The sequence below is a fragment of the Leopardus geoffroyi genome, chromosome A1 (assembly GCF_018350155.1).
Source record: "Leopardus geoffroyi isolate Oge1 chromosome A1, O.geoffroyi_Oge1_pat1.0, whole genome shotgun sequence".
Lineage (NCBI taxonomy): Eukaryota > Metazoa > Chordata > Mammalia > Carnivora > Felidae > Leopardus > Leopardus geoffroyi.
In genome coordinates, this window is record NC_059326.1 from 163,468,623 (window position 1) to 163,495,863 (window position 27,241).

At 36.5% G+C, this 27,241-nt stretch overlaps 1 protein-coding gene across 50 annotated transcripts in view; it reads left to right on the forward strand.

The window, feature by feature from the left end:
• The window catches only part of PAM (peptidylglycine alpha-amidating monooxygenase), a 287,832-nt gene that overhangs the window by 132,646 nt on the left and 127,945 nt on the right, over positions 1-27,241 (forward strand). The gene's annotated exons all lie outside the window — the stretch shown is intronic.

The following is a 27,241-nucleotide window of genomic DNA, read 5'->3' on the forward strand; positions in this document are numbered from 1 at the left end:
CTTTTCCCAAAAAGCAGATGAAACCAAATTTCACACAGATACTTAGAGGAATGAAGATTACAAGGCAAGAAAAGGAAAGTGAAACATTAGAGGAAAGAAATAAAAGAAAGGAATAAAAAGAGTTGGCCCCCCCCAAAAAAAAAATTCAAGAGAATAGAACGATCAAGAACAAAAATAAAGGACAATAAAAATAACTATAATCTGAAGAACAGAACATTTTAAAAATCTTATAAGAAAATGAGGAGTAAGGAAACATAAAAGCAAGGAGAGGCATGGAGGAGTTAAAATCTTTTTTTTTTTTTTTTTTTTTTTTTTAAAGAGCAGATCATGAAGAGCAACACAATTTAAAGAAAGAAGTAACTGAGGGCCCCAAACTTAAGAGTTAGTAATTGAAGCGGACCAAGTTGGTTAAAGAGATATATTCACTCAGATTTTTTTTTTAATAACACATATCTTAAGTTTTGGCAATAACAAAATAACAATGTACATCAGTGAATCTGCTCTAAGACTTTTCCTTGGGAAACTTGAGATTGTTAGGTAGGCTTGAATAGAGAAACAAACAGAGGCGGAACAGAGGTGGAGAGAATTTAGCTACAATACTGACACAGTATAAGTAACTAATTTTGCTGGTGGAATACAGGACACATTAGTGTGTTACCAAAAAGTCTCCAGTCATGTCAGGTCTCTGAGTTGCAATCCATTCAGCCATATCATAGACTCCAGAGCAACCTTTAAAGAGTACTCTCGTTGAACCAGCTCTGGAGAGTCTGGGGAAGATAGTTTAATTACCTATTGCAATGTCAATTTTATATTCAAGATAAGTTCACTGTCTTTTGTGACTTGAAATTTTAAAAAATAATTTCTGTCTTCTTTAATAAATTTCTTATTATTCTATATGTTCTCAGACTTTGGGAAGAGAGGGAGAAGAGAAAGCAGCTAAGTAGCCTAGAGTAGAGGCAAAGTAAGCACATCTGGTTTCTGATGGCACAGGCTTCAGACCCAACAAAGGTGCAGAATGTAGTGTCTTGAGGCTCTTCTCTTAGCACTTTTTCTTCCTCATTTGCTTCCTTTTCTCACCAAAGACCCTGCGGGCTTTTGCTGTCGCCAATTCATATCAACAAACAAAGCAATTTGATAAACTGCCAGTTGATGGTCACAGTAAGGTGCTATCATCAATTTGATGTGCATGGACAAATGTCCATTTTAAAAACAAAATAAATGAGGCATAGTCATGACGATTTTATATAAAGACTGTTGTCTAAGTCTAAGGCAAATCTGGTGTGTTATGTAGACTTCAGGGCCAGGTTGAGAGCATTCTTGTCCCAGCTCTTGTGGTGTCAACTATGGTATGGTTTTTAACCAGCAGGTCCTGCTCCTTCATCTGTAGATGGAATAATAATTGTCCTTACCCAGGACTATTTTGTGGACTGAGCAAGATAATCCCAGCAGCATGTTCAGGTGCCATGCATGTGATAAGTTCTCATGAACTCTGAACTTGTATCATTATTGTTATTTTGTATGTTGAGGGAAATGTGAATGAGGTTTTTTATTTTGTATTTTTTTAAAAGTTTGTATTTATTTATTCTTGAGAGAGAGACAGAGAGAGAGCAGGGGAAGGGCAAAGAGAGAGGGACAGAGAGAGAATCCCAAGCAGGCTCCACGCAGTCATTGCAGAGCCCGATGAGGGTCTTGAACCCACAAACCATGAGATCATGACCTGAGCTGAAACCAAGAGTCAGACGCTTAAATGACTGAGCCACCCAGGCACCAGAGTCTTAAGATAAGAAAGAAATTTCCAGCCTTTATGCTTTTGGAAATAACTTCGTGGGGAAGGTAAAACATTGTAATAATTTTGAAAGAGAGGAAAGTTAGCCAAATGAAGAAAAATAGAAAGCATGAACCTGGACAAGAGAAACCTGGGCAGGAAGAAGTAAGTGCGGAAGTCACTCTTGCAGTGTGCCCATTCCCCAGAAGTTATTTCTATTTAAAATGGCTCTCATGATCAGAGAATGAAGGAACACCGAGGATGAATATGTTTTTCTCAAAGTTCTTATATATTTTTCATACTGCTTAGAAAAGCAATTACCAGAAGCCATTTCATCAGTATAAAGTCTTATTTTTTTTTTTTTAACATCAATTCGAAATTATCCTGGATTTCTTCACTTTGCTGGAGACTTTATACATTGACCTTATTTAAAAAAATCACTCTTACCTAACATAAGTCTTTTCAAATCCTGGGTTTAAATAACATTTTATTTATTTGTTATCTCTGCTCTTAGGCCCTCTGCAGTCTTGGTAAGGACTTACAAATGTAAATTAATTTGTAAAAATATAATTTTATAGAATTAAATATTTTCTTTGAACCTAACAACTTGAAATCATGTAACAATTGAATTTCTTTACATTAGGATATGTTAGGCTGTCACTAATGTGGTCATTTTCCTCCCTTATTTTGGGAGCAGTTTGAGAATTAAAAAGGAGTACACTTTTCCTTTCTGAACCTCTTGCAGATTCTTGTCGCATTCTGTATTTGTCTTTTGAAGAGTCACAGATTATGCTTTGAAATCAGAAGGCAGCCTTCCCCTGTGTTCCTGAACACAAATGTCTATCACCAAGAAGAGCAGGAAATGGAAAAATTCTGAGTTTAAAGATTATATCTGATATCCCTGAACATCAGGCTGAAAAACCTTAGAGTCTAAAGTTATCACTTGTTTTAAAATAACACTGAAAGAATGTAGTCATTGAAATAAAACCATGATGAACAAATTACTCCTGTGAGATTTTCTCAAAAGCTTCCCACAGTGTTTCTCTTTGCTTTTTTCTCAAAATTGGACAACTATTAGAAAATGTTTACTAATATATTTTAACTTTTCATTCTCTGACATAAAAAGAAAGAGATTCCCTTTGCTTTCCCTATGCATAGAAATATGTAATAAGAACCTAGCTTTTGTAGACTTTTCTTACTGCACCTGTTTAAAAAATCAGTTTCAGAGGCACCTGGGTCACTCAGTCAGTTAAACATCGGACTCTTATTTTGGCTCAGGTCATGATCTCAAGGTTTGTGAGATCGAGCCCTGCCTTGGGCTCTGTGCTAGGCTTGGATCCCGCTTAAGATCCTCTCTCTCCCAACCGCTCTGGAAAACAGTATAGAGGTTCCTCAAAAAATCAAAAATAGACCTACCTACAACCCAGCAATTGGCCAACTAGCCATTTATTCAGAGGATAACAAAAATGCTGTTTCAAAGGGGCACATGCACCCCAATGTCTATAGCACTATCAATAATAGCCAAATTATGGAAAGAGCCTAAATGTCCATCGACTCATAAATGGATAAAGAAGATGTGGTGTGTGTGTGTATACATATATGTAAATATACATATATATATACATATATACACACACACACACACACACACTAGAATATTACTTGTCAATCAAAAGGTATGAAATCTTATCATTTGCAGCAACGTGGATGGAACTAGAGTGTATTAGGCTAAGCAGAATAAGTGAAACAAAGAAAAATACCGTATGATTTCACTCATATGTGGAATTTAAGAAACAAAACAGATGAACATAGGGGAAGAGAAGGAAAAATAAGAGGGAGGCAAACTATAAGAGACTCTTAAATGCAGTGAACAAACTGAGGGTTGCTTGTGAGGTATTGGGTGGTGGGGTGGGCTAAATGGGCAGTGGGCATTAAGGAGGGCACTTGTTGGGATGAGCACTGGGTGTAATACCTAAGTGATGATTCACTAAATTCTATTTCTGAAATCATTATTACACTCTTTGTTAACTAACTTGGATTTATATTTTATTTTATTTTATTTTATTTTATTTTTTTAATTTTTAAAAAAAAATTTTTTTTTTCAACGTTTATTTATTTTTGGGACAGAGAGAGACAGAGCATGAACGGGGGAGGGGCAGAGAGAGAGGGAGACACAGAATCGGAAATAGGCTCCAGGCTCCGAGCCATCAGCCCAGAGCCCGACGCGGGGCTCGAACTCACGGACCGCGAGATCGTGACCTGGCTGAAGTCGGACGCTCAACCGACTGCACCACCCAGGCGCCCCGGATTTATATTTTAAAAAGAAGAAAATAGTTTAAAAACTTCTTTCTCTCTCTGTCCCTCCCCCACTCACGTGTGCATACTTTCCCTCAAGACAAACAAACAAACAAACAAAAATCAGTTTTAAAAGATCAAGCCAGTATCATAACTTCCCTTATAAACAACATTTGCTTAGGATATATGTTTATCAAAAGTAGTATACAAAAGTAAATGAAGAAATCGCTATAATGTCTTAATTTTCTTAAGTTCAAAATTGCTGATAAAATTAGATGTTTTCTTATAGTCACTTAGTTGTACAAAGTTTGGCTTATGACTGACTTGGGGAATATTCTAATGTATTAAATCTATATTTTTTGTATTCATCATTATGGGGGATAAAAAGGAATCCCAATCAGTGCTTAAAATTCAGGACAGAATTATCAAGGACGCCTGCCCTGCAAATGAGGCTTTACTGGAATAGTTTTTAGTTCTTTGGGGGTTGTGATTTACTTGTCTCCTTCTCTCTAGTTATTAATATGTAATAATATTTGCATTTTTTTAAATAAAAATTCCGAGCATGAGAATAAAAAAGAGGGATGTACTCCATATCCCATTTCAAGGCTAGTTTGACTTTCAGATTAAGCCTCTTGTACAAGTGGAGAAAATCAATCTGTGGGCACCAAAGCCTTCTGGGCACCAGCAGTAGGTTATCTGTTGCACTCATTGGAGAAAGTGGATTCAAGGTCTTCCCAAAATAGCACGATGATTGCTGGGAAATGCCCAGAGAAGATCCCTATCTGACTCTAGAGTTTATGTATCTGGAACCCCCATAGATTCAGTGTCCATCCGTATGTGGCCAGTGGCCGTGTCCCATCCTGCCTTCCCTAGTCCTGTGACCTGTTCTTCCACTGCACCCTCATCCTCTTCTCATTCAATCTATGCATTAGGACAAACATGGCAAATAGGTTTGCTTTTTGAGGCAAGTCCATTTGAATGAGAGGAGCTGCCTAGAAAATGTTAAGAACTGTGAGACCATGAGTGTGAAAGACAGAGGTAGTGGCTCCAGTATCCAGTTCAATGCCAGTGCATTTCTGTTGCCAGAAAAAATATATCATGGGTAAAGGTTGATTGCATTAAGTCATTGTCTTAAAATGAACATGAATCACAGCTTTTAGTGTTTCTTAGTTCTTAGTGTTTTAGTTTTTTTCCCTTTACAAAAACATTAAAGGAGCATGGTTGTCTTGCTACTGAAGGAGGAAAATCAAGGAATATTCTAATTCTGGACGAGTATTTGCTTTTTATTCACAAAGACTTAGGCAATGTGTATAAATTTCCAAGAGTTAGAAAACTAATAACAAGAGAGATTAACATGCTATACCCTCCACCTTCCCTAAACCAAGGAAGTAATATTATCCATTTTACCAATGGAGAAGCTAATAGCAAAGACAATTCAGTGATTATTAGAAAGGAAAGTCACCAGACCTTTGTTTTGTTTACTTAGCTGCCTCACATTAAGTTGTTTTTTCCACTTTATTTTTTGAAAGTTCAGGATTGGTGTCGTTTAAGATGCTACACGTCACATTCTCTGGTTGGATTTGTATAATTCACCTCCTGCTTCATCAGCAAGGCTCAGTTATGTGAATTAGGTAGAATACAAAAACACTGAATGGATCTTGTAAACTGCAAATTAAAGTCATTACATTGTTCACTGCTAATTGTTTAAGTTTAAATCATGATGCTTCCTCTTTATTTTTACTAAAACCTATATAATGTCCACTTGGGAAAGATATGATTGAACTATTAACAGTGTTTTCTTCTGTGAGAATAATCTAAACATCTCCCAAATCTGGGTTCAGAGCTGCAAATACACATCAAGCTTTTTTTTTCTTTCTTTATTAAAAATGAGAAACAGGACTTTTTGTTTTCAGTTATTTTTTTGTTATCTTTATATCAATATGATATTTAAAGAAAATATTTTACAATATTTTCTAAGAGACTCCCTTATGATCATCTATTTTCTCAATAAGATTTTGAGTTCTTGTTGTTTTTTATTCTAGTAAATTTTTTAAAGGAGAAAATATATTTATTGAGTGCTTATTATGTAATACCATTCTATTAGGCACTATATAAGCATTGTCTCATTAATTTTCATAAAAACATTGCATTTACGGTACTAGTAGTCCCGTTTTTATATGAGGTATTGAAACTCGGGGAGGTTAAATAACCTAGCAATCACCAAATAGCCAGTAAATAGGAGAACAAGGATTTAAATACAGATTTATTTGAATCTGAGACCATGTTTGTTTCATAAACCTGTTAATGGTTTATATGTATTTTCCAGGGAATGTTTCTATATATATATTTTATGTGTGCATATGTGTGTACACAGACACATATACTTTTTTCTTACACATACATTATACAATAAAAGCTTTCTTTTGTCACATAAACTAAATAGAGATCACTGGTTCCATCCTAAATCCTTGCGTAACTTTTTTCTTCTATTTTCGCATGTCCATCCAGAAAGAAATGTTACTAATCTGAATTCTGATAAGGTATTTCTGATCACCTCGCTGTTAAAAGAGCCTAGTTCTGTTTTGTACAATTTTGACGTATCCCTCTCTGAATCTAAGTCAGAGATTAGCAAATTATTTCTTAAAGTGTCACATAGTAAATATTTTCAGCTTGCCAGCCTATGGTCCCAGTTGTAACTGCTGTAGTGAGAAAGCAGCCCTAGACAATATGTAAATGAATGGCTTGGCTGTGTTCCAGTAAAAAAATTTATTTACTAAAACAAGCAGCCACCCATGCCCTGTAGTTTCCTGATCCCTGATTGAAAACCATTGCATATGCCATTTAGGCTAATAAATGGATTTAACCTTTGACATCTTATGAACTGTGTCTTCTGACTTCTAGAACATAAAGAATAAAAATACCAATGCAAGGTTAACAGCTCTTTGATCTTTGTTCCTTAGTTACCTATTTGGTTTTCATGAGTTAAATGGTCAAAAACAAGACTTTTCTTATTTGGAATATTGTGTTTCAGTCTCCTCCATCTCAGTGAACAGCAGTGCCTGTGTTACATAGTTCCTGTAGGAACTAGAAAGACACTGGAGTCTTTCTTGGTTCCTCTTTCTCACACCCCATGGACAATATGCCAGCAACTCCTGCTGGTTCTACCTTCCAGATATATCCAGAATCTAGTCCTTTCTCACCACACTCATCTCTCCCACTCTGGCCGGTGTAACATTCTCTCTTCCTGTATTATTACAGTAGCTCTCCTCACTGGTCTCCTTGCACCCTTTATTCCTATAGTCTGTGCTCCATCCAGCAACAAATTGTGTGATATCATTCTATAGAATATTATGCAGTAAGTGGAAGACTGAGAGAGATCTACATGTGTTGCCCTAGAAGTATTTTCACTGTGTGTTGAGTGAGAGAAGCAAACTGTAGTCATATGCAGAGTGTGATCCCATCTTAATAAAAATAAATAATAACAAAGCTCCTGAATGTGTGTGTGTGGTTAGATATTTTTGTACAGGCATGGAGGAAACTGGAAGGAGATACATTAAACTGTAAACACAGGTTCCCTTGGAGAAGTTAACAGGTGAAGGAGGATAACAGCAGATTTTTTAGTATATATCAAAGTTGTTTCATCATTAAAAAGATCATCTTTTATTTTGTAATTGTTAAAAATTAATAAATAAATAAGCACTATCACCAATGAAAAGAATACACAACAACAACAACAACAACAACAAAAGATCTTCGTTTCTGATATAAACCCTAATGTTCTAGAAATCTCTAGAGGGGTTTTCCACACAATGCCTCTAATTGATAAATTTTTAATTCCTATTCCTCTGCTTTGCAACAATGCTATTAAGAGAGCCTGATTAATTAAAGAATTTAGGAAATTGGTACACGTTTAGAAACAAATAGAGCCTTTTTTGTAGGGGGTCATTCTTCTGTTTTAGTTGGTCTGAAGATATTTGTCGAAGGCAACCGTGCATATCTTTCCACATTAGCAAGAGAAGTGATTCTCTTTGCACTTATTAGCCACCAGAAAAATCCTCTTTGTTTCACTTGTTTTCAGATTTATGTAGTCTGAATTAATATTTCAATAACCCTATTCAAGAGGAGCATTTGGAACCATTCCACATGAATGTTGCCTTCTTTAAGCAAAAGTGCAGAACACACTCTTTCAAGGCACAGATTGCTTTTCACAGATAATGTATTCTACTTAATCATATATAAAGGGACAAATCTGAGGTACACATTAAAGGAATAGCTTTGTCTCAGCATGCAAAAGTCACCTCATCCAATAAACCTCAGTGCAGTTTTAAGGAGGAAGATATATAAAAATAGCCAGTACATTTCTGCTGTACATTGTGTCATACTCCCACCCTCCGCGAATCCAGTGTTAAATGAAAACATTTGCCATGGCAACATCGATTTACAAAGGGCAAATGATGTTTCTGAGATATTGGAGTACTTCCTTTCATAGATCTCAGATGTACACACAGTTAACACTTTAGCACTCTTATTTAATAATTTTATATATAACTGAACTTGATTATTCTTAAATGTTTTAATTTGGAAATAGAATACAAAACAAAACACTACACTCTCAACAAAAACTGACACCAAGTTAAATATACGCTGGAAAATATCACTAAAATATTTCAGCTTTCACTGTTTGTGGAAATCAAAATTATTTCATGTGGTAAGCTACACTGAACTATGGTTAAATCTTTTGCTTTCAACTGAATGAACATTTTGCTTTGAAAATGCAAATTATCTGTTTACCTCACTATTTCTATAATTGATGTTACTAGTTATAATATTTAGCTTCCCCATTTTGGACACATTAAAATATTAATTTTATCTCCTTAATGTATTTTTCATAAATGCTACAGCAGTATTCACAGATATTTTACTGTTGTGGTTTTTATCCACTTGCCTCAGACTTCGAAAGCAGACGCAGGAGCTGTAAGAAGGAAGATAGATTGGTAGCCTGGGTAAATGTGAGTATTAAAGAGGTGACTGTAGTGGGGTCAAACAAGTTTAGAAGTTAACAAATAGTCTCTGTATTGTTTTTGTGCTCTCATAACCACTCTGTAATACAAAATGGAAAAAACTATGCTCAGGGGTAAGGAAATTAAGTTCCCGCCCTAAACAGCTCAGAGCTTAAGGGTAAAAAATTTATCTTACTCAACATGAATTCTTTGACTCTGCCAGAGGTATATACTGTTCTATCTTACACCTATCATTTATTTAATCAGCACCGTAAGCTTGGGTCTAAGAAGCCCATGGCTGTTAGGTGTAAGGGGACTCTTAGTCCCTCAATCAATTATGGCAGGAGTCAGTTGAGATAAACAAGGTATTTCATACAGTTACAACCCACAATATTCCCTTTTCACTTTGGTTTGTGATGACCTGAAAACCTTCTACAATAGCCAAAGAGATTTGAAGCACCACTGAAGCAAATAAAAGCCAAATCTAGCGCTCTTTTAATACTTTCAAGTCTGCTGCTGGTGAGGGACTCCAAATTTATTGGAAGACTGTGTGTCATTTATTTATTTCCGCTTCCCTTCCTTTCTCAACATGTATGCCCCAAGATTCAAAAATGTCAGTTGTCCAAAAAAGGTTTACAAATATATGAATCCAAGGCAGTTTTTTTGCTTTTAAAAGAGATAAATCTTCCAGAACCTATTTATTGTAGTTATGAACTTTAGAGAGAACAGGAATATGCAAACCCATGAAACACTCTGTTATGAAGGAGAACATTAATTAAAGAATGATCTTGTCACTTTATTGTGGTAGTCAGTTCAAGACATCATGGACTGACAATGCTTTCTTATCTTTGAGGTGTGTTCAAATCTGGTCATTCAGGCATATATGAAGATGTTCTAAGTAACTTCGAAATGTAAACAAGATTGAAATGGTTTTTCCAATTCTTTCCTTTCTAAATATCAGTCTTCCAGACCGTTTCTCCCCCAGGTTTTTAAAAATAATCTTATGTAACCATCGTGACATCATTATATAGCAGTCATTATATTACACCTAGCCTATCACGTATTACAGTGAATAGAATAGTCTCGATAGCTAGCCCTTCCTTATAAAATTACTTGTATGAGTCAGGGGAAGAAGTCTGAATTCAGTCTGAGTAGTCATCACTCAAGGAACAAATCCCTGTTTCGTGTCCGCTCGTTGAAGTATTATCCCCACTTCTGTCTTTTTCGAGATATACGGTCAAGAATGTAAGTTCCTTAAGAGAAAAGGCTTGTACAAGTTTCGTTCACTCATGTATCCCCTGGGCCTAAAACAATGCCAAGTGTCCAATAAAGATTAGTTGAAACATTTTTTTTCAAAAGGGAAGGAAGTTACCTTCATACTGAGGATATTCCCTGCCCCTCCCCGATACCCCCAAACACACACACATACATGCACTTCCCAGTGACTGTGGTATTTTTTATGCCTCCACACTGATGACAAATCTCCTGCTTGTGAATCCCCTGCTGCCATGCTCCTAATATGTAAGAAATCTTCATCAGATCAATTATTTTTATTTCAACTGTAATCTTTTTACTTTTGCGCGATTTTTTTCACTTTTATCAGCTTGAGATGAAATTTACTTAAAAATAAAAAATCACCGGTTTCAAGAATAGAATTCGATGAATGTGGATAAATATATATGCAGTTGTATAATTGCCCCTTAGTCATGGTAAATAACATTTTCATCACCCCTGAATGTTCCCTTGTGTTCCTCTGTGCTCTTTCCCATTCCTTCCCCAAACCCAGCCTCTGGCAAGGACTGATCTCTCTGTCACTACAGTTTGGCCTTCTCTAGATTCACATGTAAATGTAATCACAACAGTATATAGTCTTTGGTGTCTGGCTTCTTTAACTTAGCATGAGACATTTAAGATTCATCTGTGACATTGTGTTTATCACTAGTTTGTTCCTTTTTATTGCAAGTCATAGCCGTGAGGGAGTCTGGACTTTTTGCCTTAGGCAGACTGGCTCCAAATCTTGTGCTTTTAACCATTATGTTAGGATGTTTTTCAGTTCATATAATTTTCTTAGCAATCATCCCCATTAATGCTGTTCTCTTACTGGGAATCTTCAGTGACTCCTCGACCTGACCTAGTATGTTTCCTAGTCCACATTCTTGAATTCTATGTCCAGTGGTCCCCATCTGTGCCACTTTAACTTTTGTTCCCTGCATTGCTACTTCCTGACTTTCCCATTTTCTACCACGCTTAGCCTGTTTGTTATTCCTACAAGTAGATGCCCTGGAACTGATGTCATTCTTTTGTGCCTGTTATAATGTCTTTGCCCTGCATCTTCACTTGTTGAAATCATACACTATTAAGTTAAAGAATCCATTCGTCGTGAAGCTACCCAATTCCCTCAAACTGATCTCATCTCAGTGCCGTGATACTTTATACCACCATTCTAGACCTGTTGTATTGTCACTGAAAGTGATTCATTCTCGTGTTTTAAATCTCTCCCACTAAAAAGTCTCTCAAACCAATGACTGCATCTTATTCATCATTGTGCATATTTTTGTCAGTTTACACTTAGGCTGAGCAAACAGACATCACAATCTGTATTTAAAAGAAGTCAGCTCATACCTGTCCTGCAGATTAGATATTTTTTGCACAGTGTTTTGTATCATGCCTTGCACATAGAAGGTACTCAGTGAACATTTGTTGATTAACAGATCTATCTGCCTTAAATCTGTGCCCAGCTATTTCTTCTGCTTTTGGGTACGTGTAGGAAAGCAGGTTGGCTGATGACTCCTATGATGTGATAAAGATTGTCTGTCTAGTTAAGGCTATATGTTTACAGATTGATGAGGCTGTTGCAACATCTCATCTCCTTGGTTAAAATGATTGGAATAGCATTAGACTGTGTTCCCTTTCTAGTGTCTAAAATGGAGGTGTCTCCAGTTTTCATTTCTTCCTTCGAACTGCCTTTCTGGTCTGTCCCTTTTCGTCTCCATTCCAGTGACGCTGGTTTCTTCATTCCCGGGTCTTCCTGCACTCCCTCTCCAGTTTGGCTCTTGCTGTGTTCTGCCGTGCTTGCTCTTCCCTCCCTGCTTGCCTTGGGTGATGCCTTCCTAGCTTTCCAGCTTCCATGTCTCAGTCTGATCATTCTTTCAGAGGAGCTTGTCCCAACCACCTCCTCTTCCCTCCTTCGCTGTGATGCCCCTACTCCACCTTTCAGGGAACTGTCATAGCCCCCCCAGCTCCTAGGATGTGCTTCACAACTGCAGTTTTACACTTGTTCGTGTCATTACTCTCCTCATGCCTCTATTTCGTCATCAGACTGTGGACCGTGTGAGGGCAGGAAACATACCTGTTTTGCTCACCGTTGTCTGGCAACGCTAGACTTAGTATATATTTGTGGGATCAATAGATATATGGACCGTATGGCCAGATATATGGACATATTTCACTGCTATTCTCCTGTTACAGACTTAACCCAGACTGAAAGCAACATCTCCTGGTTAGTTTCCAGACTCCACTGCCTTCTCCCTCCCATTGTGTCCTTATTGCTAATTCTCAGTTCCATCAATGTGTTCTTCCTAAAGGACTGCACTCATGACTTAATGCCCCACACCTCACTCTCTTGCTATAACCAGCCTCACATCTAAATAGATCAAATCGAAATTCACTTTATCTCCCAGGCCCTTTCTGTTACCTTGCTTCATTCAATTTTTCCAACTTCCTTTCTCAGAACTCCCTAACATGTCACCTCCACGCCTGTTCATCACACTTGCTCCCATCTGGGTTTTGGTTTTGGTTTTGGTTTTGTTTTTTTCAAACTAATTTTGTAGCTTAGAGGGTCTTTCTCTTACCTCTGTTTATCTGAATTCTTCCCCTCCTACACAGTGACTCAGCTTCTCTGTTCAAGGTCTCTCAGATGCTAAGAGAACTCTAGGCCACTTCCTCTGTTTTTGTGGCTTCCATTTGATCATGGAATATTAAGAAATGCCAAACCAAGAGTGTAAAAGGAGGGATGTATTCTACTTGCTGGGAATTCTTCATTGGCCTCTCCAGATGTACTTTCCACTCATCTCTAGCCTTCTCTGCTCTGCAGGAGATTTACCTTTATGGATCCCATCCATAGGCTCCCTTACTCTCTGGCTTCCTGTTGGCTCTAGTCATTGGGAGGCACAGACAGAAAACTGAAAAGCAGGAAGATGTGCTGACAGAATTTATTTCCTTGGCTCTTTCTCTGTTGGGCAGCTGGTTGACACTGACAATTTCTCTTGCTTTGCCATAGCTCCTATTCTCTCTTATGGCTAAAGCAGCTTCTGGTTTTGACAATTCTTCCTCTTCTTGCCTCATATGTCTTTAAGTAGTAACAGCTTGCTACTTTGTGAATCCCTGGGGTGTTTCAACATCACCCACATGCTTCTTTTAACCTAGCCCCTACCTTTATTCTTGGTTCCTTGGTTACATTTTCCTTAATTGTCCCCTTTATTTTGCCTTCTGTTTCCTAAAGAAACTTGACTGATATATTTTAATATTAAGTATAGCAAATTAATACTTTTATTGCAAAGATGGTACAGTGCCATTCACAAGAAAATTACAAGATTTGTAAAATATGTTAAGTCTGTGAATTACAAGTGGTGAACAAGTTGGAACTTGTAAGATAAATGTCATCTTTTTCAGTCTTGTCTGTGTGTCTCTCTCTGCATAATCTTGTTAGGAGAAAAGGCCCTCTGAATGTTAGGCCCTGCCAGATGGCCCTCCTCCCTGTCCCCTGACTGGTCCTATCTAGGACCAAGTCATCACTCTCCCTTCTCTGACTCCTCTATCACTCTTCTAGCCCTTAGCACTAAGCTTTACACCTCACTCTTCCCTAAGCCCAATAGGCTTTGTCTCCATTAGATTTTAAAGTTTCTGAAGGGAGAGAATTATTTGTATGTATTTTTGTGTACCAGGATTAAAATATATATGGACTCAAGATATGATGGTTGTTCAGTTTGTTTGTTATTGTATTAGTTGGCTGATAAGTTGGTAGCAATGATTCTTTGGGACAAACTGTACCTTTTTTATATTTTAAACATTTTTAATGGAAACTTCTAATGTACACAAAATTAAAAGGCTTATATAATGAACTCCCACATACCCATTCATGATGATAAACCCATGCTCAGGCTTATTATCATTCCTTCCCCAACACACACACTGAATTATTTTGAGGCATCTACTAGACATCATTTCATTTCATAGTATTTCAGTATGTATTTTTAAAAATAAGTACTTTATTTTGAAACATAACCACAATTACCATTATATCATCATATATCTAGTCAGTATCAAATTTCTCTGATATGTATTTTTTTTTTTAATGTTGGTTTGTTTGCATCATGATCCAAACATAGTCCCCATGGTAAATCTTTTTTTTTTTTTTTTTTAATTTTTTTTTCAACGTTTATTTATTTTTGGGACAGAGAGAGACAGAGCATGAACGGGGGAGGGGCAGAGAGAGAGGGAGACACAGAATCGGAAACAGGCTCCAGGCTCTGAGCCATCAGCCCAGAGCCTGATGCGGGGCTCGAACTCACGGACCGCGAGATCGTGACCTGGCTGAAGTCGGACGCTTAACCCGACTGCGCCACCCAGGCGCCCCCCCCCCCATGGTAAATCTTGTTGATAGGTTTCGTTTATAGGGATTCTTGAAATTCCTTTTGTCTCTTTTTTCCCCTGTAATTTATTTGTGAAGAAAATGGTATTTGTCCTAAAAAATTTTCTGTGTTCTAGGTTTTGCTGATTGTATCACTAGAGTATCGTTTAACATGTATCTCTGTCCTTTGTATTTCCTCTACTGCTACATCTAAAGGCTTGATCAAATTTAAAGTTTTTAGCAAGAATTTTTCATAGGTGATGTTATATTAAACCAATAGGAAGCATATAATGTCTGGTTGTCTCTCTTCTTATAATGTAAATCCTAATAAACAAATTGGGAATTGTGAAATTGATTGACCCATTATAAAGTTTCCTATAAGTTTTTCACCTATTGGTTTTAGCAGCCATGAATATTTATCATTGCCTCGATTTGTTAGAAGTTGCATATGATGAGTATTCTAATTATGTCATTTCTCCCAGATTTGTCAATGAAAATACTTTTATAAAAAGAAACTATCCTCCAGGGGAACTCTTGTGCATTGTTGGTGGAAATATAAATTGATATAACTACTGTGAAAAACAGTATGGAGATTCCTCGAAATTTAAAAATAGAAATACTGTAGGATTCAGTAATTCCAGTACTGGGTATTTACCCAAAGAAAATGCAACCACTAATTTGAAAAGATACATGCACCCATAAGTTTATTGTAACATTATTTTACAATAGCTACATTATGCAAACAACCCAAGTGTTGATTGATAGATAAATGGATTATATATATTTGTACACACACACACACACAGTGGAATATTACTCAGCCATAAAAAACAATGAGAGCTTGATAGATGGACCTGGAGGGATTATGCTAATTGAAATAAGTCAGACAGATAGAGATGAATACCATATTATTTGCCTTATATGTGTAATCTAAAATACAAAGCAAACAGACTCTTAAATATAGAAAACAAACTGGTGGTTGTCAGAGGGGAGGTTGGTGAGGAGGATGAAATAGATAAAGGAAACTGAAAGGTACAAACTTCTAGTTTAAAATAAATAAGTCATGGATGTGAAAAGTACAGCATGGAGAATAAAGTCAATAATATTATGATAGGGCCCCTGGGTGGCTTAGTCAGTTAAGCGTACAACTTTTGATTTCAGCTCAGGTCGTGATCTCACGGTTTGTGAGATGGAGCCCCACATTGGGCTCTGTACCGATAGCACAAAATCTACTTGGTATTCTCTCTCTCCCTCTCTGCCCCTCCCCTGCTCAGTCTCTCTCTTTCACTCTCTCTCTCAAAATAAATAAATACACATTAAAAAAATAATACTGTGATAATATTCTATGGTGTCAGATGGTGACTATACTTATAGTGGTGAGCACAGAGTAATTCATAGAATTGTTGAACCAATGTGTTGTACGCTTGAAACTAATATATTGTATGTTAATTATACTTAGACAATAATAATTACAAAAACCATTTGATCACTCTTAAATTTAGTTTATTATGTTTACACAGTTTATATCTTGTAACTGCTGGATATAAAAGGTCATATTTTCTTATAGCACCTACTAAGGGCTACTGATTGTTTAGTTTATTGTTCTTATTATGCTGTGTATGTATAAGTCTATGAAAACTTCAAGAAATGAAGCTGATTTTAAAATGTTGAATCTACTTTTTCTTTTAGTGTCAGGGATTTCCCAAGCTGGTTTAACAAAGGACACCAATACTAAAGTGCAGTATTTATGTTTATAATGTAAAATTAACTGATGACAAGTAAAAACATATCTGGGAAATGGACATTTTCAGTTTCTAAGCTCTTTGGTTCATTGTAATAATAACTCCATTAACTATATGACAAGTATTCACCACTGGGAGTGGAGATACAAAGAGAAGACAACCTTTGTAGAGTCATTCATTTTCTTGAATTATTAATTTGTCTTTCAATGGAAGTTGGAAAGTTGCAGTGGATAAATTTAGTTTGATAGTCTTTTTTTTTAAAGCATAAATAAAATCCTTAAAGGAAAAAATGACTCACTGCTCTGGAGCTATTTTTGTAGGAATAGGCCCTTTGTGAAATGTTACTAGTCATGCAGTTTAAAAAAAATTCAACAAACAAATTCAACCAACATTCACTACATACCCAATTCTTATGCCAAGTGGTCTTTGGCAATACAAACAAGAATAAATCAAGGCTTCAGCCTTTAAAACACAATGTAATAACAAGGGGACACACGAGCAAACAAGGAGCTTTGTTCTAACCTGCCTGATGTTGAAACAGAGATGTTTATGATGTGCGAAGGAAAAGCAAAGAGCATTCCAAAGAATATTTTTATATTTGATTTTATAGTTCCTCTTAGAAATTCGAGGCAAAGGATGCAAATCTGTAGTAATGTTTTCTTTATGAGTTGGAAATCTAAGGAAAATGAACAGTTTGCAAAATCACTGTGAGGGAGGTTCAGAGAGACAGAAGCGTAAGCATATCATGCCTGTGGTACCTCTTGTTTGGAAGAAAAAAACATTTTTCATAAGGTACAATTGTCTTTTTTTCACTTACGGTTAAACTGGTTTTCCATCTCTTATTTCCCTCAAGATCATCAGGTTTGCCAAACTGGGAATTTGGCATTTTATCCGCTCCTGGCCTCAAAATCTTAGTGTATTTTGGCACCTACTCAAGAGATGCAACAGAAAATGTCTAATGTAGTATATATTTAGTTGACATAATTATTTTACTAGGCAAGAAGAAAAGATTTCAAAAATTCTGAATATTGCAGATCAATACATTGAAATGGACCCAGCTACCCAAAGATTATCTACCACTGGTTAAATTCAGAATTTTGAGGATTTTTGTTTTTGTTTTCAGTAATATTCTGTCAGGACATTTTGGTTGCCTACTCTACCAGCATTTTTTTTCTCCCTTTCTTTCTTTGACCTTCCCTAGCCCAGAAAGTGAATCTTGATTAGACTAAGCCAATCATAGTAATTGTTTTACCTTGTAATGATTAGTTTAGAAAATGGCGTGTGATACAGTTCTGGCCATTTAGATGTAAAGGGAATTCTGCTGGAAGCAAATGCTTCTGGGAAAGCTTCACTCTTGAAAGGGACCTGAAGGAAGGACTTTCCCTCTGTTGGCCTTTGGGAATTAACCTGAGAATATGACATTGAAAGCTGCTGCAACTGTCTCATAATGACGAAGAAAGAATCCTACAGATGAAAGGCGATATACTGAATATGATAAAGTTGATAGATGGAAAGAACCTAGGTCTTTGATGACATTGTTGAGTTGCTGGATGAAATAACCATTCCTGCCCCTGTCTTATTTCTGGAATTCACACACACACATTATGTGAGAGACTGCATCTCTGTTTAAGCCATTTTGAGTTCTTCTGCAGTTTGCAACAAAATGCACTCTTAGTGATCACAAACATTTTCTTAGGCCTTTTACATATGACTGAGATGGTATGTATTTGATTTAGTACGGTCTTTGTGATATGTCCTGGTGAGTGTATGCTCAATCCATTATAGGAGAAAAGGGCTGTTTCTGATAAACACTTTCCTTGATAATAATGCCTCCTTCCCTTCCATTCAAATCCACTCCTAAGTCATGTCTGTTTTACCATTTAAATGTCTCTAAAATCTGTTCTCTTTTCTCCTTCTTTAGTGCAAACACCCAGTTTCAAGCTAATATCATCTTTTTTTCTGAATAACTATGTGGCCTTTTTACTTAACTCATCTAATCAATTCTAGCCTCCATGTCACTTTCCTACAAAAAGTTTCATTGGCTTTCTGTTGCTCTCAAGAAAAACAAAACGGGGGTACCTGGCTGGCTCAGTTGCAAAAACATGCGACTCTTGATCTTGAGGTTGTGAGTTTGAGCCTCACATTGGGTGTAGAGATTACTAAAAAAATAAACTTAAAAAAAAAAAAAGATAATAAAAGACAAACAATATAAAACAAAACAACTGGAGTCCTCAACATGGACCACAAGGTCTATCTGTATGTACTGCATCTCCTTTTCCAGTCCAGCTTAACTAACACATGTGCCCTTGTCTCTATGCACTGACTTTGTTTCCTCGATCACATCAAATTCTCTCCAATTACAGGACCTTTGAAAATGCTGTTTCCTATGCCTAAAACTTTGCTAACCCCCCTTCACCTGGTCATTTCCCCTGAATTACTGGCTCTTATAGCAACTTGTACTGTTCCCATGTATTATTTGAAATGGGAAAAATTTAACATTCATTTGTGTGATTATTTGTCTGCTCTGTTAGTAGACTGCAAGCTCAATGAGAAGAGAAACGATATATACCTTTGCTCACAGTTTCATGAGTGTAGCATAGTGCCTGGTTCCTAGGAGTCTCCCAACAAATATGTTTGTTGAAGGAACAAATGAATGGGTAGATGAATGGATTTCCACACAGACATTAAAACAGATCTAAAGGTAGGCAAGTATAACAATAGCAGAGTGGCGCAGCGGAAGCGTGCTGGGCCCGTAAAGGTAGGCAAGTATTAATGAGATGCCTATGACAAGACATGTGGGAACAGGCCCAGAAATTGTATTGACCACTTTGTTTGCTGATGGTTCCTTTTAAATTTCAAGAGAATAGGAGGCAACTCAAGTGGGAAGGTAATTGACAGACCTGTTGAATTCTGGAGCTTCTCTTCCACGATACTGTATTGCCCCAGAATCTAATGGAAGCCACTTATCACAGAAGCCTGGTGTTTGGGGGTAGTGACTATGGGGCTTTTTTGTTCTGAAGTGTCTCCAAACAGATCTGAGGTAGTTATTTTCCAATTTGCTGTGCTAAAAGATAGAAACATAGGCGTGGCTAGTTAATGTTGGTCAAAGTTTCCGAAAGATGACTCTTTTCATTCTGGGGAAACGATGAAAAGCATAAACCACTGGCTTAAGCTTGGAGAAGGTAAGTAGTAGAGGCCATCAGCAACCTCTGCTCAGAACCCTAGTTTCCTCTCACATAAATTCCCCATAATCATGAATCCAAAGAGAAACCCACCACTGTCACCACCTGTTGTTTCATAGGTGATTAATTATAGACTGTTATTAGTAAGCTCCTTTCTGTTTTCTCTTAAACGAAAGCGTGTGAAAGCTCTAAGACAGATGTTCACTCACCAAAATATTTTTTCCGTCATCATTTGCTCACACAGATTTGTAATTCCCAAAGAAGAGCCCTTGCCAGGAAGTAGCTTCCACTTGAGCTAGTTGGCATTAAGAATCTTGTCATCATCAGCCACAGTGTGGTTATAGTTTAAAAATGCAAATGGGATTCTGGGATGAATCAACTGAAGGATGAAATTCATATGAAAAAGTGATGCTGTATAAAACCCTAATTAGGCAGCATCTATAATACAGGTTTCAGTTCAGCCTTTCTTAAATTGTCAGTTTATTGCCACCAAAGGAGGAAGGTACATGCAAAATTCAGCAAATATTTATAGAGCTCCCAGTATGTGCCAGATATTATTCTAAATAGGATGCAAAACAGACACTATTACAAGAAGATTACATTCTAGATTGGGCTAAACATCCAAAAAGTATGTGGGGCTGGGGTTTATAGCTTAATATTAGGGCAAGTGTGGAACAATTTGGAGAATACTTTCTTTTAGTCAATTTAGGCATGTTTTAACATAAAATCTTCATGATGACTATTTCTTCCAGAGCCTAATGAATACAAATATAAATAGACATATATTTTTTATTTATATGGTAAGGGAAAGACAACAGCAAGGGAAAAATGAAGATAGACTATATACAAAGTGACAGTTTAAGGGATTTTATCTGTCAGTATCTTAAGTTCTGGTTTTAGAGAAGTACACTTTTTTTTTTTAATTAAAGAGTTTTTTATTCCTCATCTTCCTCCAACTTCGCAACATAAGTATATATTGGTGAAGAAGTTTAATAGCTTATTATTCTTTTAATATAGAATACAGCATCTAAAATAGAAAGTCTTGTTTGTCTTCTTTCTTGACATTTTTTCTCCAAATTTTCATTTAAGTTCCAGTTACTTTGCAATGTAATATTGGTTTCTGGTGTAGAATTTAGTGATTCATCACTTACATACAACACCCAGTGCTCGTTACAAGTGCCTTCCTTAATGCCCATCACCCATTTAACCCATCCCCCACCCACCTCCCCTCCAGCAACTCTCAGTTTGTCCTCTAGAGTTAAGGGTCTGTTTCTTGGTTTGCCTAGAGAGGTGGACTTCTTAAACCTGAGTTTTTCACTTCAGAAAATCCTCTGTGCTTTGCTATAATTTTCCTTTGCTTTAGCTTTCTTTTATACTAGGATGATGTTGAAAATACAGACTACTTTCTTTTATACTAGGATAATATTAAAAGATACAGTATAAGCTTAATAAGCATGCATTAAAGTCACTTTGGGAAATAGCAGTTTGATTCCATTTTCCATCTGGATCAATTAAAAGAAAACTTTGAAAGATAATTTTCCAGTTGCTTCCTTCCTCTCCTAACTGAAATCCTTGTCAAAGAGGCCAGATCACTTCCTGGGCCTTTCCCTTGTTGGACTGGCATCACCACCATCAGTCCCTGAGATTTCCACTAGTTCTTTGCAAAATGAAACTTATTTAAACCTAAAGTGAGTACTGTATGAAAATGAAGGGCTTTGTGGATCCTTCACACTTTGTCTAGATCAGATTTAAACTGTGCATGATCTGGGTTGGTAAAGAGGTTACTACTTGCTTTGTAAGCAATACTCTAAGGCACAAAGTCACAGTTGCCACCATGAAGTGGTTTCACCACTCTGGTTATTTAGCAAGGGATGGCTGAGAAAGGTTACCAGAGACCGTACCATACACAATATAATATTTCTACAGGTTGTGCCCTATTAACAGAAAACAACCAGTTTGCAAAGGGCCACAGAAATAAACATGTCCAGGTAAAACTGGGTCATGTTGTCTATTTGTAAACCTGTTTGTGTCATTACACTGAGTAGTCTCCTTAAGAGAGGTTGTCTGCAGGGATTTTTCAAGCTCAAACAATATAAAGACAGCGAGGGGGGTGCCTGGGTGGTTCAATTGGTTAAGTGTCCAACTTTGGCTCAGGTCATGATCTCACGGTTCATAAGTTTGAGGCCCACGTTGGGCTCTGTGCTGACAGCTCAGAGCCTAGAACCTGCTTCAGAGTCTGTCTCCATCTCTCTCTTCTCTCCGCCCTTCCCCTTCTCGCTCTCTCTCTCTCTCTCTCTCTCACACACACACACTGTCTCTCTATCTCAAATATAAATTGATATATATATATACATATACATATATACATATATATATATACATATATATATATGTACATATATATATACATATATATATATACATATATATATGTATATATATATATATATGAGGCTATATCAGTGAGGATATTATGTAATCAAGATCAAATGATAGTGTTCAACACTAGAATCTGAATAGTACCTCTGGCTTCCCAAAACAAAAATTACTGGTTTTATGTGAACAGATGGTTTTGTTTGTCCCATATTAATTTAAATAAGCAGTTGATTTTGTTAACTACTCATTCCTTAGAAACCACTGCATCTCTATCTCACAAATGACTAAATCAAAATAAAGAACACTTTTTAAATAATGTAAGGAAGGTGTTACTAAACCCTATTGTCTATGGGAGAACTCTCGTTTTAAAATGACTTGATTTAATAGAATATAATAGGAGTTCTTTAATAATAAGTACTTTTTTTTCATTTCTAGTGCATTTCTTTTGTTGGAAAAATGTGCTTTTCTTGGATAGTTCCCAGTAGCAGCAGTAAAGAAGCATCAGCAATATCATATCCCTCTTGATTCAGATTTGGCTGGTGTGCCATAACAGAGAGCACTGGGAAACACAGCTATGTAGATTCACATTATTTCTCCCTTTTTGTACATCTGAGCCTTATGTTAGCAGTTTGAATCCACAGTATTTTACAGACAGTCCCCTGGCACCAAGCTCAGATCCAATGTTTTTCCCACAGAGAGAAAAAGAGGATTCATGATGATGATATATGGAAAATGGTGAAAGGTTGTATTGGTAGTTTGGGTTGAATTATGGAAGCATCCTTTCTGGGACAGTGTGTTCAAATGAAGAAGCTATTATAATGGGCAGTAAGGTGCTATTTTTGTGTCTACAGAACATGTTGGAGAGAAGCATTGATCTGAGTTATGTATATGCTTTCAAATAGCTTTACTTTACAGAAACAAAATAATGGCAAAATTAAATTGCTGTGGCTGTAGACTAGTTCCTTGCGGTTTGTCAACAGGCTTTCATGAAATACTCTCAGGTGCTATTGAAAATTTAGGACACTTGGACTAAAACTTCCTGTTAAATGTCATGTGTCTTTGATTTCTTTATTTCTCCCCTTAATCAAAGAAACAACTAAAGTTGTGTCTAAGAATTGAAATTTTCTTTTCAAATATTAGAGAGGTTTGAAAAACAACTTTTTAATAGCTGTCTTCCTATATTGGAAAGAGAAGTGCTTTAATGAGCTGGGTTCAAATTCCATTTCATCAGTTTCAAGAATTTTGTTTTATCACAAACATGTTACTTACCTGTTTGAGCTTCAGTTTTCCACCTTTAAAACAGTGTCTGCTTAAACACCACCTGGCAGTGTTATTGGCAGTGTTATCATGGCAAATAACTGATGGAAAGCTCCTAGAATAAAGTAGAAGGCTCAGTAAATGTTTTCCCTTTTACAAGGTATCATACACCAAGTGCTGATTGAATGTTTAAGTCATTTGAATTTTTTTTTTTTTGTATTGTTGGTTGACAGAGAGTATGAGATTACATTGATCTGATGAACATATTATTAAATCGTGTTCTTGATGGTCATCCTGCAAAAAAGAAAAACATAACTGGTTACTTGTTCATATCAGTGATATAATGATTTTATTACTTTGAGAAATGTGTTGTCCCAGTTTTCTTAATACTGTTGTCTTCAGAGGCTTTGTTTTTTTAAAAAAGTTTCTCTATCACAAGGTTGGTAGCAATTAACTATGTAATTACATGTTATTATAGCCTTAAATTTTTATATTGACTGTTGTTTACAGCATGGAATTTAAATTTAAGTAACTATCCCTTCTTGGTGACCTGCTATAGATATTAACCTGTATTGAGGAAACAGTATTTTGTAATCACCAAAATAATTTTTCTTTCCCTGTGCTATAATGAGTTCATAATAGTTTGGCAAAGGCCGCTGTCCAATCCATTATTCAGCAAATTACCTGTCTTGCCAAAAAAAAAAAAAAAAAAAAAAAAAAGCTACTCATTTACTTATGAAGAGTCTTACATTTAATTTTAAATACAGGATTTAGTTTCATAGTTCGAGAAAAAGAGGTATGAAGATTCAAAGACTCTCCAGAATCACAATTTAACTAGATTAAAATGACAAGAAACTAGATTAATGACAAGAAAGTAGCAGGAAAGATAGATAGTTATCTCTAATCGTCTTAAAGGCATAAACTTGAGGACTTTTAATCCTTATTCTGACACTACCTGAGTAGCCTTAGGTAGATCAATAACCTTTCTGTGAATCAGTTTCCATTTCTGTAAAAATGATGCAGTGCCTGTTAGACCTACTCACAGCATAATTGTGAGAAGAAAACAAAGTAGCACAAAAAGAGTGCTTACTCAGACTCAGCCAGCCTAAGGGGGACAGAACTTGGCCCTGAGTCATCTTTAAGATATGGCTTCTCCGATTAGACCCTGTAAATGATCGTTAGATCATATGATCCCATATGATCATACCCTTACATAGATCTTGAGCTCTCAACTAAATTCTAGGAACCAAACTATGTTACCAGAATGTTACAGAACAAATCACTGACACCTTTTACACTTGCAGAGAAAAGAATAAATTACTTTTTGTTATTCTCTGTTCCATCGAACTGTGGTCTTCAGAGCTTTTAGCTGAAGGCTAATTATTGATTTGATACATACTATTTTTTCATGTGCTCATTTTTAGAAAAAAAGTTTTACCTTCTTTTCTTCTGACAGAATTATTTTTATCTTGAAAAATGGGGTATAAATAAAAGACTAAATCAGAGTATGATGGGGCATGGTACACCATTGATCAAAGTATAAAACAGACTTTGCTCTCCCAAAACAGTTTTGCCAAGTTGTGCAGAGGCTCTCCCTCATCTCGTCCTCATTTTTTTTTTTTTAAACTGGTTTCCACAGAAAAGGAAAGAAACCATTGAAATTTGAATACATTCTCACTATCGGAGAAGGTATAAGCCAAGAAATAAAAATTAGTAAGAGGAAGACATTCCCAAGTTATTCTGTCCTTTTAAATTGTGCAGCTGCTGATGAGAATAAGAATTACAACATGGATCCAATCAATTCTGAGTATGATAGTAGTTTCCTTTGTTCCGTCTATGGAACCATTATTGTGCTTCGTTTATTTTTAATCAAAAGAACCAACTTTTTACACTTGATATATGTATTTATTCCTATAACTTACTATTCCAAAAACAACTTGCGATAGTTTATAATAAAATGAAAGGTAAAATAAAACCGAAAACTGTTAAATCCAAATATAAAAGAAGTTTTGTTTGGTTTACATTTAATTGCAACCTTTGATCCTTTATTATTACAAATATATGCTTAGCTACTCTAAATTGACTTTCGTTTTTATGTTTGCTTGTAAGTCATTAATTGTTCATATTGCTTTGAATGATCTGTAATGCATTAGTCGGACTGCCTGTGTTCAGATGCCAGCTCCTGCACTTGTTAGGGTCAAAGGTAAATCAGGTGGACACTAGTTGAAGTGGTAAGGACAGATTTTCTTCAAAATTAACCATTGTAATAGTGAAGGAGGTCCAGTGTGGACTGAACTCAACTTTGCCAAAACAAAGAACAGAAGACCTTTGAAGCCTTGGAGGGTACTAAGGGAAAAGCCCTGAGGGGTGTTAGGGAGGTTGGTCCATGTGACTAGTGCTTCTGGGTTTGTTCATTGGCACCTATCCAGAAGAAAAACAAGCTTCTCCTATCTTCATGACAGGAAGCAGTGATATAACTTAGAGCAAGGCATCCACTGGCTGACAACCAGAGCAGAATTGTCTCATTGAATGTCAGAAGACAGTTCTGGGTTATAGAAGATTTATATCTCAAAGAGGCAGAGCAAAGATTTTAATTGCCAACTTTCTAAAGCAAAGGTGGGGGGGCGGGTACTACTCAAGAGCCTATCAGCCTACTGTCAGGTTTTGGCTAGAGCAAACAGTAAAGTTACTTAACCTCAGTTTGCCTCAGTTTCCTCATCTGTAAAATGGAGAATAATAGTATCATATCATAGAGATGTGTTTTGAGGATTAAAGAAGTTAATACATGTAAAGTGTTTAGAGCAGTGCTGTGAATAAATGTTAGTGATTATTCTCACTGTCTTTAAATGGAGTTCATGATAGTATCTATCTACCATATTTGATTGTTTTAGTTATTAGATGATATAATACAAGTAAAACATGAAGAGCTATGCCTGGCACATAAAAAGCATTCTATAACTGTTGGCTTAGAAATAGTAATAGTTGCCGCAGCTCTGTAGTAGCCACTAAATATCTTCTAGTCCTGAATTATTTCTAGATCAGGACGACCAAATCCTGAATTGCTTCTAGATCAGGAAGACCAAATAGCAAAGAATCTTAAACTTCCTGTGTTTTATGTTAGAATGGAGTAGGTACGTTTTGTAATGGTAATAATTCAGAGATTGGAAAAATATTTATGAGCAATGTTGTGTGTGATTCTAAGATCTTTAAGCACCATTTTGCCATTGTATTTCTCGAGTTTTAGATATGCAGGCCACATGTCCATCATTTATGTCGCTTAACCTCCTTATTGTTCAACCTTCAATATTTCCCAGCATATTTCCTTCTTAGGAAAGTAAAGGTGAATCTAAATAATTGTAAATCCATTAAAGAAACAAAAGAGTTCGGGGTGCCTGGGTGGGTCAGTTGGTTAAGCGGCTGACTTCGGCTCAGGTCTTGATCTCACAGTTTGTGGGTTCGAGCCCCGTGTCAGACTCTGTGCTGACAGCTTGGAGCCTGAAGCCTGCTTTGGATTCTGTGTCTCCCTCTGTCTCTGCTCCTCCTCTGCTCTCACTCTGTCTATCTCTCTCTCTCTCAAAAAATGAGTAAATACTAAAAAAAATTTTTTTAAACAAAAGAGTTTGCTTAATTGAGAAAAAAAATGCATTTATAGGAGTAGTAATGGGGGTGCCTGGGTGGCTCAGTCGGTTGGACATCTGACGACTTCGGCTCAGGTCATGATCTCACAGCTGGTGAGTTCGAGCCCTGTGTCGGGCTTTGTGCTGACAGCCCAGATCCTGGAGCCTGCTTTGGATTCTGTGTCTCCCTCTCTCTCTCTGCCCCTCCCCGACTTGTGCTCTTTCTCTCTCTCTCTCAAAAATAGACATTAAAAGTTTTTTTAAAATAGTAATAAAGACTGAACCATATTTATCAAAATTTTCAAAAGTTGAGATGTTGATTTGCTGTATATTTGAACTTCCTTGTTTCCCACCCAATACAGAATTTTAAGAAGAGGT